The sequence below is a fragment of the Uranotaenia lowii genome, chromosome 1 (genome assembly GCF_029784155.1).
Source record: "Uranotaenia lowii strain MFRU-FL chromosome 1, ASM2978415v1, whole genome shotgun sequence".
In the NCBI taxonomy this organism is placed as follows: domain Eukaryota; kingdom Metazoa; phylum Arthropoda; class Insecta; order Diptera; family Culicidae; genus Uranotaenia; species Uranotaenia lowii.
Window position 1 is genome coordinate 11,820,522 of NC_073691.1, and position 19,703 is coordinate 11,840,224.

Genomic DNA, 19,703 nt, shown 5'->3' on the forward strand with positions numbered 1-19,703 from the left:
TGACAAAAATGACAAAAATGACAAAAATGACAAAAATGACAAAAATGACAAAAATGACAAAAATGACAAAAATGACAAAAATGACAAAAATGACAAAAATGACAAAAATGACAAAAAATGACAAAAATGACAAAAATGACAAAAATGACAAAAATGACAAAAATGACAAAAATGACAAAAATGACAAAAATGACAAAAATGACAAAAATGACAAAAATGACAAAAATGACAAAAATGACAAAAATGACAAAAATGACAAAAATGACAAAAATGACAAAAATGACAAAAATGACAAAAATGACAAAAATGACAAAAATGACAAAAATGACAAAAATGACAAAAATGACAAAAATGACAAAAATGACAAAAATGACAAAAATGACAAAAATGACAAAAATGACAAAAATGACAAAAATGACAAAAATGACAAAAATGACAAAAATGACAAAAATGACAAAAATGACAAAAATGACAAAAATGACAAAAATGACAAAAATGACAAAAATGACAAAAATGACAAAAATGACAAAAATGACAAAAATGACAAAAATGACAAAAATGACAAAAATGACAAAAATGACAAAAATGACAAAAATGACAAAAATGACAAAAATGACAAAAATGACAAAAATGACAAAAATGACAAAAATGACAAAAATGACAAAAATGACAAAAATGACAAAAATGACAAAAATGACAAAAATGACAAAAATGACAAAAATGACAAAAATGACTGTTACGAGGCAGTGTGAAGATCGATGATTTTGTTAATAAATCCAGCAGTGTATTTTATTACAAAATTCCTATAAACACAATTCATTAGTTTTAAGAATTTTGGAAGAACTAAATTTAACTTACTTATAGTGATCTCCTGCCTTGCACAGGTATTCTACGGCTTGTTTATACTCTGCTGAACTGAGAGTGATCGGTTTGGTACCTATGGTGTTACATTCTAGGTTAGGTATTGATAGTTAAATCTTACTTTGAACAGCTCACCTTGAATTTCTTCGATAAATGGCTCGAAATATGGTACAAACGATGGATAGTAATTGATAAGGATAGTAGGATGATAACTGATAAAGGAAAACTGATTATTACCAATGCTTAATAAGATTTGCAAAGTGCATACTTAATATTGTGCGCTGATGCGCTGTAGGCTGATATGAGCGGAAGGTGTTACGTCGAGTAACTAAAGGGCTTTTATGCCACCTAAACTAGGAAGAATTCTTATTAGATTTATCCGGCTTTAAGTTAAACTACTCAAACTACCTCGAAAGAGAAAATACCCAAGAAAATAGTTTTGCGAACACTTCACAATTTTCACGCGGTTGCACGGCAAACACTCTTCGAATCTTCCTCTTCTTTCGTTGGTTCTTCTCGGTGTCATAATGACAACGCTTTGACGTAGTCGCGAGCTGCGAGATTCATGACACAGGAACGAGGGGTTTGCTGATTTAGTTGGCGCGAGTAACAGTCCCCCCCGGAGTGCACACAGGAACTGGCTTCTCGTGTGCTCTATCCTTTTCGCCAACATCCAAAACAGCAAGCTTCACTACTGGTCGTTCATAGATTCCGTTGACGGTTTGCACCACAGCTTTCCGTGTACGCCCGTCCGATGACACCGTGGTGCTGATGACTCTACCCTTTGGCCAACAGTTTCTGGGTAGTTTGGGATCTACAATAACAGCGATATCTCCTTCTTCGATCGGCTTTACTTCTGTGTACCACTTTGCACGCCGAGTAAGTGTAGGCAAATAATCGTGTACCCAGCATCGCCAGAATACGTTTGCCATGATCTGCGACAACTGCCATCCTTTCTTAACGGCTAGCGAGCTGTCGTCAAATGGAAGATATGGCTTTAACCCATTTGATGAACCAAGGATAAAGTGGTTTGGTGTGAGCACGGGGGAGTTATCGTCGTCAATCGGCACATCAGTAAGTGGGCGGGAATTGATAACGTTTTCAATTTCTACGAGCATGTTCTCTAAAACTTCTTCGGTTGGACAGTGAGTGGGTTTAAGCTTTGCTAAGTTTGCTTTCACGCTTCTAATAAGCCTTTCCCAGGCTCCGCCCATGTGCGGAGAAGCCGGGGGATTGAATATCCACTGGGTGTCTGTAGTTGTAAATTCTTCAATGAGTTTGTTCTGGTTTACAGCTGCTAATGCTAGCTTTAACTCATTGTCAGCTCCTATGAAATTTGTTCCTCTGTCGCTGTAGATAGTTATAGGAACACCGCGTCTGCCCATGATATTGCGAATAGCTAAAATACAGGAGTCTGTAGTCAACGAGCGCACAAGTTGAAGATGAACTGCCCTTATCGTTAGGCAGGTAGCTAAGACACCCCAACGTTTTTCCTGTTTTCGACCGTTTTTGATAATGATTGGTCCGAAATAGTCAATTCCCAGGTATGAGAATGGTCTAGTGAAAGCTGCTACACGACAAGGTGGTAGATCGCTCATTAAAGGTGGTTGAGGTATAGCGCGATCAATTTTACACACTTGACAGCTTTTACGTACTGTTTTGTATAACGATCTGAGTCCTCCAATGTGAAAACGCTGGCGCAATTCGTTTATAACGGTCTGATGATTTTGATGATGATAACGTATATGGAAGTAGAGCACTATCAGGTACGTAATATGGTCACTACGTGGTAGTATTATGGGATTTTTAACGTCAAACGATGCGAACTCACAAGCTGAGATTCTTCCCCTTACTCGAATGACCAAATTTTCATCCAAAAACGGGTTAAGCTTATGTAGCGGACTATTCTTAGGAATATTTCGTTGAACAACACCGACCTTATGGCTCGATAGAATTTCAATCTCATGTTCATAAATTTCTTGAGCGTAACGGAATAGGTAGATTTCGGACTTTTGAAGCTCTGCTTTGGTCAGAGGCCCGGTAGTGCACGATGCACGAAGCTCGGCATCGGTCAGAGGGCCGGTAGAACACTTTCTCTTCAGTCGACAGCTATTTAGATTCGAAATATATCTCAAAACGTAGGATGTAGAACGGAGCAGTTTGTTCCACGAAGAAAACTTACATGTAGGAATAACGTTATTGTTCAGGGACACTGCATGGCAAAGTAAATGTGCACGTAGCTCAATTTCCGTTTGCTTGACTGGTTCTTCGGGTAGCGGCCAACGACTTGACGGGAGTCGGAGAAACGGAGGACCTGTGAACCACCGGCTTGTGTTGCTTAGATCTGGGTTTTTTGTCCACTTGGTTCCTTCATCAGCTACGTTCAGCTTTGTTGGTATCCAGTGCCACTCAGAAAGGTTGGATAGTTCTAAAATTTCACTTACACGATGGGAAACAAACTGGCTGTATCGCCTATGGTCGGCCGATAACCAACTCAACACGTTTCGTGAGTCTGTCCAAAAGAAACGGTTAGTTACCTTAACGGATAGGTTTTCGATAACCGTTTTGGCAAGCCTTGCTCCAATTACACTTGATTGCAGCTCAGATCTAGGAATAGATAAAAATTTAAGCGGTGCTACTCGAGTTTTAGAGCAAACCAGCGAAACATCTATGTCTCCTTCTCTCTCGAACCTCAAATATACTACGGCCGCCATACCACTTTCGCTGGCGTCGACTAGGATGTGTAGTTGTACGTTGGTTTCGGGACTAAGCGTTACTAACAATCGATAACACCTTGGAATTTTAATTGAAGCAATTTGTGGAAGAATAGTGAGCCATCGATTCCATTTTTTAAACTGTTCATCGCCGATAGGATCATCCCATCCGATAGATGTCCTCCAAACCTCTTGTAAGAGACACTTTAGGAACATTAAAAAATGTCCGATGAGTCCCAACGGGTCAAACAGTAGCATCAGCGTTCTTAGCACTTCACGTTTGGTCGGTATACGCTTGCCTGCCAGAAGTTCAACATCGAATCGGGGTGAGATTTTGTACATAAAGGAATCGTTTGCAGTGTTCCACCACATGCCGAGAACTTTCTCTGTTGTGGTTTCCAGTCCAACGTTCATATTTTTCTCGTTGCAAACTCCCGATGAACATTGTGATTCCAGGGCACTGATAACAACGGGAGAATTGGAAACAAAGTTTCGCATTTCAAACCCTGCGGACTCGTGAATTGATTTGACGTCTTTTGCCAATTTTATGCCTTCCTCGATTGTTTCTGTGCTGATCAACATATCATCGACATAGTGCCTATCAATGATGGCGGATACTGCAGCAGGATGCGTATGCCTAAACTGTTCAGCGTGTGCATTTTTGACATACTGAGCCGTGCTAGGAGAAGATCGAGCACCAAATGTCATCACCTGCATGATAAAGGTACGTCGAGCGGAACCTAATTGGTGGCTCCAAAAGAAACGTTGGCAGTGCTGATCTGACTCGCGAATCAGTATCTGATGATACATCTCGCGGATATCTCCGGAGATGCCGATTTTGAATTCACGAAATTTTACAAGAACCGCGAAAAGCGAGGCCAGCTGGTCAGGTCCCTTGAGCAGTAATGAATTTAACGATATCCCGTGCGCTGTGGCTGCGGCATCCCACACCAATCTTGTTTTGCCAGGCTTGTTAGGGTTGGTGACCGGAAACACAGGAAGATACCAGGTCCTTTCGTGCTTTACGATTAATTCATCCGCAGTTAATTCTCGTGCATATCCTTTTCTGAGATAATCGTTTATCGTGCGCTGCATAGTGCTGAACAGTTCTGGATCCTTAATCAATCTTTTCTCTAAGCATTTCCAGCGATTGAGAGCCATTGTTTTGCTGTCAGGAACCCGTACCTTGCTGTATTTCCACAGTAAAACAGTCTCGTAACGTCCATTTTTGCGTTTCGTGTTATCGGCAAGTAACGTGAGGGCCTGTTGGTCTTCATTCGACAAAAGCGATTTTTCCGGTTTGCATATTCCCAGGCTCTCAAGCGAAAAAAATTCCTTCAACGCCGTGTGAAGGTCGATGTCTAGCGAACTGTTGCATGAACATGCGAGGCATGAATGGTGATATAGGTGGTGAGTCAATAGCGAATCATCAGTACAGTTACCATATACTGTCCACCCTAGCCGTGTCTTAGATGCTATAGGATCCCTCAGTTTTCCTTCCAGACTTTTAAGTGGATTTCCAAGTTTGGCGTGTTCCAGTCCGATGATTAGTCTAGGGCTCACATTATCATACGACTTAACCGGGACATCTTGTAAGTGTTTGAATTTGCTTTGCAAGTGCTGCATGTTAAGCGTTTGTGGCCGGATCTGTAGACGCTGTACCGTTCGCACGTTTGTGAGTCGATATTTTTTGGATGTGCTTTCTATGCCCGATATTTCCAAGTTAATTTGGCGAGACTCATGCTCCATTCGTCGAGTACCGCTAGTCCACTTAAGGCACAATGTCTGACGGGGGCCACTCAATCCAAGCTCATTTGCTAATTCATCCTCCATGAGTGTTAAATCAGACCCGTCATCAAAGAACGCGTAAGTGTTTACTATTTTGGTTGGTCCGTAAAGAACAATAGGTAGAATTCTGAAGAGTACTCCATTTCCTGTGACTTGGTTCACATTACAACTTCCCTCTACAGATTCTGAGTTAGATGTGCTGGGAACAGGTTGTGCAATTTCATTTTTATATTTGTGCAGAAGGGGATGATGAAGGGATCGGCATCCATTTATGCCACACTGTCTATACTGTTTGCAAGAACCATTATGATGTTTTAAGCACATCCGACATAATTTATTTCGCTTAATAGCATTCCATCTTTGATCATAGCGTAGAGCATTGAACTTACGACAGACTTCAACTTCTGAACAAACTCCGGCACATATTGAACAATTAGGACTTTGGTGAGTCAACACTGTTGCAGTGGCTACGTCTTCATTAAACTCTTCTTCTTCGTGGTAGTTAATATACCCATCCTTTCTGCGCGTTCTAACATTAACGGGATTCGCTACTATGACAGTGCTTGCATCTTCGGCTAGTGCATAAATCCAGGCGTTGAAATCTGCCAAACTCGGATTAATGATTCCCCTTGTGCTTCGGGCCCAGTCCATCTTGAGTTCTGACGGAAGTTTGTCTACGAGCTCTAGTCGTAACGACACGTTGAAAGCAAAGTCTGGTATTTCACAGGCTTGAATCGTCGCATACAAATTTTCCACGTTAAGCGCAAAGGTTACCAACGAATCAAGTTTTTCCATGGTTGGTGGCGGAAGTGAACGAATTTTCCTTATGACGGCGTGTATTATTGCCTCGGGATTCCCGAATAGCATCTTCAATGTGGAGATAACACCTGAGACGTTGGTTGGATGTAAAAGCTTGCTCCTCACAGCATCAATAGCTTTTCCTTGGAGGCTTTTGCGGAGCCGCATCATGTTCTCCTCGTTGGTAAACCCACACATACGCGTGGTGGAATTGAAAGTTGCTAGAAACAAAGGCCAGTCTTCGGGGTTTCCACCAAACTCAGGAAGTTCTTTTGATACGGCTTGACGCGCAGCGAGTTGACTTTTATTAAGAATGCAATTCTCATCTGCCACGTTATCTTTTTGGTGATAGTTGATACGACTGCCAACAGCAAGAGGAGTGGAGCGTTGACCGGGTGCAAAATACTCCTGCCTAGGAGGCATTCGTTGCAAATCACCAATACTAGGGTGTGGAAGAGATTGTCTTGTTAACTCTGGCTCCGCCGATATTTGTTTGGTTGTTGTATTTCTCGATAGATCCCCATCCCGTTTTGTGGACTTGGCTGGCTGTGAATTTTTAGCGACCGTGTTGTCGGTTAATTTTCCTACCGCACAGGGTTCATTACCAAGGAGATCGGCGTTGTCCATCCATTTTTGAATCTGCGTTACGTTATCGAGCCCTACATCACCTTCGCTCGCCAAACTATTAGTTTCGCTGTCCAACTCCTCTAATATTGCGTACTTTTGCTCCAGATACTGCACCTTCAGCATGGTCAACTCCTTCAATTTTTGCAAACGTAGTTCAGCACTACGTTTTGTTTCACCACGTGAACTATTTTTGCTTGATGTGGATCGAATACTTTCCGGTTTAGCTTTCCTTCCAGGCGCATTTTCGGATGTTTGAGCAATGGCATTTGCATCATTTTCCTGACGTATGGAACGATTAGTTAGCGCGTTCGTGGTTTGTGGATTCTTGCTCGCGATACATTTCGGACATGACCAAAAGGGCTCGTCAGCGACGCTTGAAGATACGTCCACACACGTGAAGTGATACCAGCATGAACAAGAGTCACACATAACCATCCTGCTAGTATCAGGCATCTCACATGCCGGGCAATGATGATTAGTTCGTTTCCGAGTGACTCTTACAGGGTTTCGCCTTTCTCGGTGAACAGCCTTTTCCAGGATTTTCACAGACTTATTAACTTTCTTGAACTTTCCTTTGGTTTTCTTTATAGCGCCTTTTTGCTGCTCTGGAGGTTCTCCGGATGCCATACCACCAGGTAGCGGACTACTGCTTTCCTTATGAGTGGTATTTCCGTTGCCTTCTTCAATACTATCCATAATCGTTAGATCCGATCCGTTTGAGGCAACACTCGCCATATAAGAATTTTGTAAAATGTTACGAGGCAGTGTGAAGATCGATGATTTTGTTAATAAATCCAGCAGTGTATTTTATTACAAAATTCCTATAAACACAATTCATTAGTTTTAAGAATTTTGGAAGAACTAAATTTAACTTACTTATAGTGATCTCCTGCCTTGCACAGGTATTCTACGGCTTGTTTATACTCTGCTGAACTGAGAGTGATCGGTTTGGTACCTATGGTGTTACATTCTAGGTTAGGTATTGATAGTTAAATCTTACTTTGAACAGCTCACCTTGAATTTCTTCGATAAATGGCTCGAAATATGGTACAAACGATGGATAGTAATTGATAAGGATAGTAGGATGATAACTGATAAAGGAAAACTGATTATTACCAATGCTTAATAAGATTTGCAAAGTGCATACTTAATATTGTGCGCTGATGCGCTGTAGGCTGATATGAGCGGAAGGTGTTACGTCGAGTAACTAAAGGGCTTTTATGCCACCTAAACTAGGAAGAATTCTTATTAGATTTATCCGGCTTTAAGTTAAACTACTCAAACTACCTCGAAAGAGAAAATACCCAAGAAAATAGTTTTGCGAACACTTCACAATTTTCACGCGGTTGCACGGCAAACACTCTTCGAATCTTCCTCTTCTTTCGTTGGTTCTTCTCGGTGTCATAATGACAACGCTTTGACGTAGTCGCGAGCTGCGAGATTCATGACACAGGAACGAGGGGTTTGCTGATTTAGTTGGCGCGAGTAACAATGACAAAAATGACAAAAATGACAAAAATGACAAAAATGACAAAAATGACAAAAATGACAAAAATGACAAAAATGACAAAAATGACAAAAATGACAAAAATGACAAAAATGACAAAAATGACAAAAATGACAAAAATGACAAAAATGACAAAAATGACAAAAATGACAAAAATGACAAAAATGACAAAAATGACAAAAATGACAAAAATGACAAAAATGACAAAAATGACAAAAATGACAAAAATGACAAAAATGACAAAAATGACAAAAATGACAAAAATGACAAAAATGACAAAAATGACAAAAATGACAAAAATGACAAAAATGACAAAAATGACAAAAATGACAAAAATGACAAAAATGACAAAAATGACAAAAATGACAAAAATGACAAAAATGACAAAAATGACAAAAATGACAAAAATGACAAAAATGACAAAAATGACAAAAATGACAAAAATGACAAAAATGACAAAAATGACAAAAATGACAAAAATGACAAAAATGACAAAAATGACAAAAATGACAAAAATGACAAAAATGACAAAAATGACAAAAATGACAAAAATGACAAAAATGACAAAAATGACAAAAATGACAAAAATGACAAAAATGACAAAAATGACAAAAATGACAAAAAATGACAAAAATGACAAAAATGACAAAAATGACGAAAATGACAAAAATGACAAAAATGACAAAAATGACAAAAATGACAAAAATGACAAAAATGACAAAAATGACAAAAATGACAAAAATGACAAAAATGACAAAAATGACAAAAATGACAAAAATGACAAAAATGACAAAAATGACAAAAATGACAAAAATGACAAAAATGACAAAAATGACAAAAATGACAAAAATGACAAAAATGACAAAAATGACAAAAATGACAAAAATGACAAAAATGACAAAAATGACAAAAATGACAAAAATGACAAAAATGACAAAAATGACAAAAATGACAAAAATGACAAAAATGACAAAAATGACAAAAATGACAAAAATGACAAAAATGACAAAAATGACAAAAATGACAAAAATGACAAAAATGACAAAAATGACAAAAATGACAAAAATGACAAAAATGACAAAAATGACAAAAATGACAAAAATGACAAAAATGACAAAAATGACAAAAAATGACAAAAATGACAAAAATGACAAAAATGACAAAAATGACAAAAATGACAAAAATGACAAAAATGACAAAAATGACAAAAATGACAAAAATGACAAAAATGACAAAAATGACAAAAATGACAAAAATGACAAAAATGACAAAAATGACAAAAATGACAAAAATGACAAAAATGACAAAAATGACAAAAATGACAAAAATGACAAAAATGACAAAAATGACAAAAATGACAAAAATGACAAAAATGACAAAAATGACAAAAATGACAAAAATGACAAAAATGACAAAAATGACAAAAATGACAAAAATGACAAAAATGACAAAAATGACGAAAATGACAAAAATGACAAAAATGACAAAAATGACAAAAATGACAAAAATGACAAAAATGACAAAAATGACAAAAATGACAAAAATGACAAAAATGACAAAAATGACAAAAATGACAAAAATGACAAAAATGACAAAAATGACAAAAATGACAAAAATGACAAAAATGACAAAAATGACAAAAATGACAAAAATGACAAAAATGACAAAAATGACAAAAATGACAAAAATGACAAAAATGACAAAAATGACAAAAATGACAAAAATGACAAAAATGACAAAAATGACAAAAATGACAAAAATGACAAAAATGACAAAAATGACAAAAATGACAAAAATGACAAAAATGACAAAAATGACAAAAATGACAAAAATGACAAAAATGACAAAAATGACAAAAATGACAAAAATGACAAAAATGACAAAAATGACAAAAATGACAAAAATGACAAAAATGACAAAAATGACAAAAATGACAAAAATGACAAAAATGACAAAAATGACAAAAATGACAAAAATGACAAAAATGACAAAAATGACAAAAATTACAAAAATGACAAAAATCATTTTTGTCATTTTTGTCATTTTTTTTCTATCTGATTGTCTCGATAGAAAATTATACATTTTAGTGAATTATATTTGTAATGTTCCCGTTAAACTTAGAATTAATCTTTCATGTAGACTATTCAGTCAGATGAAATGTGATAATAAATGTTAATGTAAATGTAAATGTAAAATGACAAAAATGACAAAAATGACAAAAATGACAAAAATGACAAAAATGACAAAAATGACAAAAATGACAAAAATGACAAAAATGACAAAAATGACAAAAATGACAAAAATGACAAAAATGACAAAAATGACAAAAATGACAAAAAATGACAAAAATGACAAAAATGACAAAAATGACAAAAATGACAAAAATGACAAAAATGACAAAAATGACAAAAATGACAAAAATGACAAAAATGACAAAAATGACAAAAATGACAAAAATGACAAAAATGACAAAAATGACAAAAATGACGAAAATGACAAAAATGACAAAAATGACAAAAATGACCAAAATGACCAAAATAACAAAAAATGATTCAAAATGATTTAAAATGATTCAAAATGATTTAAAATGATTCAAAATGATTCAAAATGATTCAAAGTGATTCAAAATGATTTAAAATGATTTAAAATGATTCAAAATGTTTAACAATGATACAAAATTAATCAAAATGATTCAAATTAATTCAAAGTGAAATGCTTCAAAATTGATTCTAGAATGTTTTCAAAATGATTCGAGAATGATTTAAAAATGATACGAAAATTATTCAAAAATTATGCAAAAATGATTGAAAAATGTTGTAAATCATAATTTAAATTATTCAAATGGGATTCGGAAAATGATCAATAGTGATTCGTCATTGATTTAGAAATAATAACAGAATGATTCAGAATGATTAAAATCAATTTAAAAATAACTCAAATTTGATTTTAAAATGAATCCAAAATGACTTAAAAATGGCTTAAACTCGAAATGATTATAAACTGATTCAGAACTACTCAAAAATAACTGAAACATGACCCCGAAGTAACTCTATAGTTGCTCAAGTATGACTTGAAAATGACTCAAAATCACCCAAAATTGACTTAAAATAACTCAAAAATGACTCAAAATGAATTTAAAACTGACTCAGTAATAACCTTATTACGACTCAAAAATCTCAAATTATTCAAACATGACTGAATAAAAACTTTTACCATGATTTAAAAATGACTCAATAATATCTTTAAAACGGCTTAAAACTGTCTCCAAAAATACTCAAAATAAGTTGAAACGACTAAGAAATTACTCAAAGCTGACTTGAAAACTATTCAAAATGGTTCCAAAAATGGTTGAAAAATTGTTTAAGAAGGATTTAAAAATGATTCAATGAATAATTTAAGAATTAAATAAAATAGCTCCAAAAGTGATAAAAAAAAAATAAAAAATTAAATGATTTAGGTATTATTATTAAAATAATAAAAAAATGATTTAAAATAATTCTAAATTGATGTTAAAAATCATTCAAAAATGACGTAAAAATTACTTTAAAATGGATCGAAAATATCTTTAAAAATGACTTAAAATAACTTTGGAATTAAATAAAAGTGATCTAAAAATGACTCAAAAACTACTGAAAATTGCCAAAAATGATTAAAAATGCAATTACAAAAACGTAATCACAATATTCATGAGAATTATTCTATAAACATTCCCGAAAATAGTTTCGAAATTAAACCCAGAAATTATTGGAAAAATTATCTCCAATATAATTCAAAAAATTCCAAAAATGATTCTAACATATGATTCTTAAAAATGTTCCCAAAATAATCCACCAAATGAAAGTAAGGAAATTTCACAAAAAAGGTAACAATCTTTTCTTGTTACCAATTTTTGCAAGTTCTCTTTGTGAGTTTTGTTTCCCATTTCTTAAGTTCAGTGTAATGTAGCTTTCTTCTGCATTCTCAAAGCCTCATTGATTTTCAACGGTTCTGGTTTCCCCTGTTTTCTTTTTTGCTTTGTCCAAGAGGCCAAACATTGTCACGCCGGCAAACTTTTAATTAATTTCGAATCAAACATCAAGTTCGGTCAAGAATGGGGTCTTTCCCGAAAAGCAGTCAAATGTTGATTAGTTCCTCGATGGGTGGGGAATCTAGCAACTGAAAGGTGTCTTGCTGTGCTGTGCTACTTCTTGGTAGTACTCTGTTCGGTTTGTTCGCAAACGATGAACTCCATCACCAGACTGTGCTGTCACAAGTCAAACATTAATTTATCGAGTTCTTCACAGTTTATGATGTCCGTCCGTCCGTCCATCTACCCTCTGCAAAGAGATATTGGATGCCTGCCACCGAAGAAGAGAGTTCAAACAACTTGAAGCGTTGAAAATTGAAATTTTAGTACTAATTTATAGCCAGGTTAGGACGAAGGTGGGTGATATTCGGCAGATGATGCTGTGGCCACTCGGGATCAGAGTGATGGTCCTTACACACCTCGGTTCGTTTCGATCCTGGGAGGTTAGCTAGCTTTAAGCTTTAAGCTTTTGGGGTTGATTTAATGCATCCCGTGAGATTTATTAACCCCCAATGGCTGTTTTGACTTTGAATCATCGATTCCGAAGGGGGTGGAGCGGGAAGGGGCGTCGTTTATCAGAATGAAATATGTTACCGAGCGATGCGGCTGCGGCTGCTTTGTCCCAATGGGTGCCTCCCTGTGTGTAGCACTGGATATCGTCACGTATTTATAGTTGAATAAAACTGTCGTCTGAGATAATCGATTGAAATTGTGCAGCTGGAAATCAGTGAACGATTTTCTTTAAATGGCAATAGAACTTTATCGAGGAAACAGCATACTAAACACGACGTCATGACTGCCAAAATGCTATTTCTTTATCCTGAAACAGAGGAAAATTTCCGAGTTTTGAATTCAAATGTGTTCTTTTTGGTTTGAAAAATGTTCCTTCAACTTTTCAAAGTGTGGGTGGCAGGCAACTTAGAGCCCAGTAACGATTTGAGCAAGAGAATTTAAATTTCATATTCGGATAAGTAAACGATGTTCGGATGAGCATCACATTACACACAAATGAATAAAATAGGAATTTCTCATAAAAAACCTTTATTCAGCCTATAACGAACTTTCAAGGCACTTCGATTTCATGCAAAAATATCAGACACAAATTGAATAGTACTTTACAATAAAAAGTCTTTATCGCAAATCAAACGGACGAATTCGAGAAATGATTTTAAGTTTAAGTGTATGCCTTTTGGCCTGAAAAAGGTGCCGTCGAGTTTTCGACGTACATTTTTCAACAAAGACACAATAGAACAGGTTGGTGTTTGTTGAGTTGAGGAATTTATTCTTGAGTCACATTGAAATACAAATAACCCTTTAAAAATCGTGTGGCCATCAAGTTTCTATTTTTCTGACAAGTTACTGTCTTACTGTTGTTATAACCAATTCTTACGCGTTCCTATTGGTTCATATAAAGACCCCGTCATCTTCCAACGTATGATTATTATTACCACTGTAAAACTGTTACGATTTTGTTCGTTCTTCAAACTGTAGCTTTCAAATACTTTATTTCATTTCTGTTAACTTATGCATTAGTCTAGCTATTTTTTTTGACAAAAATTAACGTTTTTCTAGTGATATAGTCTCCAAAACTCTTCAGATTTGCTCATTTCTATCAAAACAGAAAATATATTTAAAAAAAACCAACAGGCTCTGCGGTCCTCCAGCAGATTGGATTGGTCATGTTGCAGAATTTAATTTTCGACAAAATTTCCATAATTTGACTAGTAGTCGTCGGTGAGAGTGTGGCTCAAAATGGTACTTCCCTGGATACTTCCCATCGTCGACGTCGAATTTGCTTTCTGGATGCTGCTGCTGCCAGTAAAATGTTGAAATACTTTCGAGAGCCACTAGAAGCTGCTTTGGCAGCTACTAGCCGGAATGGTTCTGGTTTGCCAGGTTCTTCTTCACATGATTCCTAGAGTTGGAAAAAGAAAAAAAAATCTGTGAATGTTTTCACACTCACACGCTTCAGAAATTTTATGCAAATCTGGTCAACCAACCAGCAAAACCACTGGAGAGTTTCGGTATTCATCAAAAGTTTCATCTAATTAAGACGATGCCCGAAAAGCTGAATTTATTTGCTTGACTTAAGCAAAAGTAACTTTTTCTGATTTGCTTCATTGCCCTATTCTATCAATACAATTATTTCGCAATCTTCTAAAAGCTTCGCTGAGAAAACAAATTTGACCAATATTTCGTTCTTCATCCAACATTAAATTCCCACGGCTGGATGCATTCCTAGTTCTTTTTTAGGCTAAGCTTCTTCGGAAAAAAAGACCAATCTCAACCAAGTTGATCGGGGCAGCAGAAAATCCATTAACTGCCAAGCTAAAGCGCCAGAAGTTCAAACTGAAAACCGAAACTTTTCGCAAATGGCAAAGTGGAACGGCAGGAGAAATACGAAAAAAATCACTCCGTCTAAAAAACTCCGTCTGACTGGGCCAAGTTTTTACCAGTAATTCAATTACTCATGCCGGAATGAGTTTTTTGAGGGCCGACCGACCAAACAGTTAGCCAGGGTTGGCCTTCGGCAGGATTTGGGTTATTTTGTCGATTCATTTCGAGCTTTCAGAGCTAGAGAGTGAGATTCATAACTTTGAAGGCCCGTTGTTGTAGTCTGGCGACGACAGAATGTCGACACGATGTGGGTATCGGATTGGGAAGTTTATCCAATTTCTGGAAAACTTTGTGACTGCCAAACTTTGGCACCAGATTATTAACGCTTGTATTCAATTCGAGTGTATAGGAGTAGATGAAGTTTGAAACAAAAATGTTCTGAAACAAACGAAAATGTAAAATATTCAAAATCAATCAACTTATGCAGATGAAAATTCTTTGCAACAAAAACGCAATTAGTTGAAAATTGCTGGAAGCACTACAAGCCGGTGGAATTTGTTTAAACAAGTCTACAGGTCTGGGATAAATCCTTGCGAATTGACTTTGCCCCATTATAGATAATTTATGCAAATCATCTAACAAACTGGTCCCGTTCGATGATTAGCGTCGCTCGCCGCACCCACAGATCAGCGAAACAGATGGCCAGATAAAGTTTATCGCATTTATGAATAATTATCGCCGACCAATTAGAAGCCGTCCGGTAGGCTTTTTGATCCTACCCGGCCTCCCGGATTGGCCGACTGGCTGTCCTGTTGATTATGTGTTTGATATGTTTCGGAGTCAAAGCAAAGCAACTAATCCGGTGATTGAAGCAGAGGATAAAAACATACGCCATCCTCCGCCAGCAGTCGGGAAACTTTTGTCACATGCAGGAAATGCGAAACGGAATTGGACAATTTAAGCGATCCATTTCCGTTGCCATTGCCGCTGTCAGGCTCCAGACGGTTGAATGACCTGATCCGTCAGATTGGATTGAACTTTTCAGCTAAACGATGGCGGCACGTCCGAACAAATAGAACCAATTTGTCGGGAAAGCTAGTTGACGGTCAGGCATGTAATATGTTGTTGAACAGACGCAACAAATGGGTTTCATGAGAACTTTTCTCCTGTTTCTGTTTCCCTAAACCTTTCGAAACTGATTTACTTTCAATCCATAAGTCGCTGGTAGAATCCAGCTCGAAGGACCAAAAATGTTTGAAAACATAGTTTTTTCACCCTACTCAAAGATTTGTCTCTGAAATCAACTTTTGATAAACTTCAAAAATTTTCTAGTAAGACTTTCGATATTTTTCTACATCTACGTACAAGTTTTGTAAGATCATCAAACTGAACTTGCCATTTAAATCTATGAACCTCACACTCTCTAGTCTGCTGGCTTGGAGTTTTTAAGTTTTATCAAAAAGACGTGTTTGAAATCCTTCTGTCGAAAATGTACATATTTATTGAACAACTTGAAAATTTTCATCCAATAACATGCAGATCGACTGTTTAAAACTGAAACCAGTTAATCCTTTGTTTAAATTGGAATTACTCATTTGCAACAACTAAAAAGCTAAAGTCAAAACAACCACCCACATTGGAATCTACCATTCCCTGATGCAATCTACTACCACTTAGTTGTCTTAAGCTAACCGCAAGCGGTTTTTGTTTCTTCGACTTCGTTTCTTCGACAATAGCAGGAAAAAGGACCAGAACCAGAAGAAATTCCAGCTTGCATCCAGCAACGAACAACTTCCTCGCCCTCACCATCGTCTTCTGGGTTTCGAGGGCTAGCTAAGGGGCAAAAATTTTTCAAAGTGAGATCTTGAGTTTTCCTCCGACATTCCCAGGATACTAACACATTTACAAAGCGAGAGAGAGAGAAGATGGAAGGGAAAAAGTAACACAGAAAAACGGTCTCCTTGAATGCTTCTGGCTTCTGATAGGTAACGACGAAACAAAGGCACTGTTAAACTTTGAGTTTATGATATGTGTGTACAAGGGAAACAATTTTCCTATATGCTTTTGTGGATGGAGAACGTTTAACTCGATTAAAGGATGCAAATTTGATGCAAATACGCATTTTCTGAAAAACTTTCGAAAATAAGTTTTTTTTTACTTCTGAACGGGAATAACCAAGTTTGGAGCGGCCACCACATTCAAGTTACTTGTTCGACAGTTCACAATTCTTGAAGTTGAATTTTGAAATCAAATTAATTTAAAGCAACTTCATTCTCTTCTGTTGTTTGATGAAAAGAAGCAGGTGAATCCAGCTACCATTTAAGAGGTTTTTTCAAAACCGCTGAAGAAAAAACACAATCAAACAAAACAGCACCAGAACCCAACCACAAACGCAGAAAAGCCGCAAACTTGAGTTGTGTGTGGTTTCAATTTTAAAGACGAACCCAACCTTCTACGAAATCCGTTTTTCCGAACGCCACGACCAGTCCAAACATAAGGCAGCTTTAATTTCTCATTCAGCTGCTCGGTTTGTATCGTGACGTCTGATCTTCTGAAGGCTGTTGGCTGGCTGGAAAAAGCTTTCCTCTAATGGGACCACACCGACCATTGAAACGGATGAAGAAACAACCTGTCTGTCTAATCCAACCTGGGGAGTTGCTCCGGCACCAGAATCAACGAGAGAACGAACGAACAAACCAAACGGGATGACCGAACGGCCTGATGAAGATCCCTGAAGAAAACACACATTTTCCCGGCATTCTACACCCACAAACTGCCCGATGGCAATGATGGTCCAATGCAATGCTTTCTCGGCTCTGGATCGATTCGAGTATGTCTCGGGAACATTGGACCGGCTCAAATTAGGAATTTTGAAGTATTAAATATGTTTGAACTTTTTTTGTTCAAAGCTGTTACTGAAAGAATAAATTTCTGTTCTGCGTGATATAATCTGCCTATACCTAGCCTTATTTGGAAAAAATTCTAGAAAATATCGAGGTACAAAATTTTATAAAAGAAATCTTTTAAAACTAATCTAGGCTTTTGAATATCTGGTAGTATTCAGGCAAATCAGGGCCTACAGAAATGCTTATTTTATACCAATGTAAAGTAAATTGAAACAAATTCTCAAATATTATTCTACCAAAACCAGATTTTTCCTACTTTTTCACAGTTTTAACCAATAAATTTAAAAATGCAATGAAAGAGCTCAGATGTTTTGTAACGTCAATTTTCTCCTGGATCCTGTTTAGGATCACTTTTAAAAGTTGTACAGATCAACGTTTGCAGCTTCGTGGAAAAAAAATCTGGGCAAAAATTAAGTGCGGTGGACAAAACTTTGGACTGGAAAGTCATGCTCTTGCTTACGCCAGTAAAAAGATTGCGTTAATTCGGTGTGGCCAAAAAGTGGAATCCCCTCTCTGCACTGTTCATCGTGCCATTGGTTAGATTGGGTCTAAAGACATATAAAAAGCAGAAGAAGCCAAAGCGTAGTCAAAAACAAGCTACCTCTGTCAAACCAAGAGCTCATAAATTATATTATTAACTGCTGTGTGGAAAATCGGTGTGCGTTATCGAAACCTAGTGTAAGTTTGATTACAAAACGCTTCCAGGTGACCAGTATTACACTGTTCGGGATGGCCAAAATTTTTTGAAAGTGGCCATATGTGAGAGTGGCAGCAATTTTCAGCGGTCCACCAGTAGAAAACAACAAATTGTTTTGTCGTAGCAAGCCATGAACTATCAGCTATCGACTTCTCGAGAAACTAACCTCCCCACAACATTACCAAACTAAACCTCGGCCCCTAACTTCTAAGCCGAATCATTACGGCTATCTTTATTCGTTAAAAAGCATTGTATTTATTGGACAAACAAATCCAAATAACTTAAAATGCAGATCCTCAAATGAACAAAAATCAAATTCTAGGCTAACTGACTTTTCATCACATTAATTCTTTTTGCCCAGCGAGAGCTATTACTTCAATAACACAAACAGACTGTTGAACACACTTGCTCAGATCAAATTAAGGGCAGAAATTAAACCAAAACCACAAGCTTTCAGGAGCACCTTACGATTTTCAATCATTTTCCGTGTACTTATCAAACACATTTTTAAAAAAATTTTCACAAAATTCCTATTTTAATAAAGAGATAATCGATAATTTTCACTGGAACGAAAACAAACACGTGCCATGCTATCTGGTCATCGCCTACTCTGCCAACAGAGAACATCCTATCCAATTGAACTGTTCTTCTCAAAAAGTCTACATGTAATTTGGTAAAGATATTTATAAAAATCCAAGGAATATTTAAAGAAGGTAGTGCCAAAGCAGCCCTGCTCTAGTATTGGTACAGGCTGAGACGTCACGATCACGAAAAATCTGTTAATCAACCAGGAAACTTTTCTTTTTGGATGATAATTCGAAGAATCTGCTAGAAATTTTCCACTTTGAAAACATGTTATTGTGCAGATGTGTGCAAAAATAGGTTGCATTTCCGAATAATTTTTCTTTAAAAAAGACCATCGAATTTCGAAAAAATTGTGGATATTCACCACTGAAATTTGCAAAACTTTAAAATTATTTCGAAGTCTTCCATGAAAATGTTCAAGTCGGCGCAGTTTAAACTCCTCATTACAATAAAGTGATCAAAACCCAATTTTGTATACAAAACCACAAACTTTTATTGGCATTTTAGTAAATTGAGTTAACAATCATGAATTGATATTAATTGTTCTACATAAGAATTATATATGTTAAACCGGTTGGATTGAAATCATTACAATGAGTTGAACACTCAATATCTACCAGATAGACCTTTTCGAAGCTGATATTTTCTTCAATTTTGCCCGTTTTAGCTTCAAGGCGACATTGCATTCATTAATAAATTAAGAAAAAACCATTTTGCAATCTTCAAAGGACCAAAAAACTTAATAACATAGTGAAATAGAGGCCTTACAACAAAATCAAAATGAAATTGGAATTCGATTTCGTTCTAAAACGTGTTT

The 19,703-nt window shown here is 36.4% G+C and overlaps 1 protein-coding gene and 2 long non-coding RNA genes across 3 annotated transcripts in view; 1 reads left to right on the forward strand and 2 right to left on the reverse strand.

Annotated features, from left to right (window-relative positions):
* LOC129740665 (glutamate receptor ionotropic, kainate 1-like) overlaps positions 1-19,703 on the forward strand; it is a 179,131-nt gene that overhangs the window by 43,425 nt on the left and 116,003 nt on the right. The window lies entirely within an intron of this gene.
* LOC129740668 (uncharacterized) lies at positions 893-1,202 on the reverse strand. Its single transcript, XR_008736329.1, has 3 exons — positions 1,130-1,202; positions 997-1,073; positions 893-937 (listed from the first exon to the last, which is right to left on the reverse strand). It is a non-coding gene; the product is annotated as an uncharacterized LOC129740668 (long non-coding RNA).
* Positions 6,987-8,008, reverse strand: LOC129740667 (uncharacterized). The gene is made up of 4 exons (XR_008736328.1): positions 7,936-8,008; positions 7,803-7,879; positions 7,665-7,743; positions 6,987-7,609 (listed from the first exon to the last, which is right to left on the reverse strand). It is a non-coding gene; the product is annotated as an uncharacterized LOC129740667 (long non-coding RNA).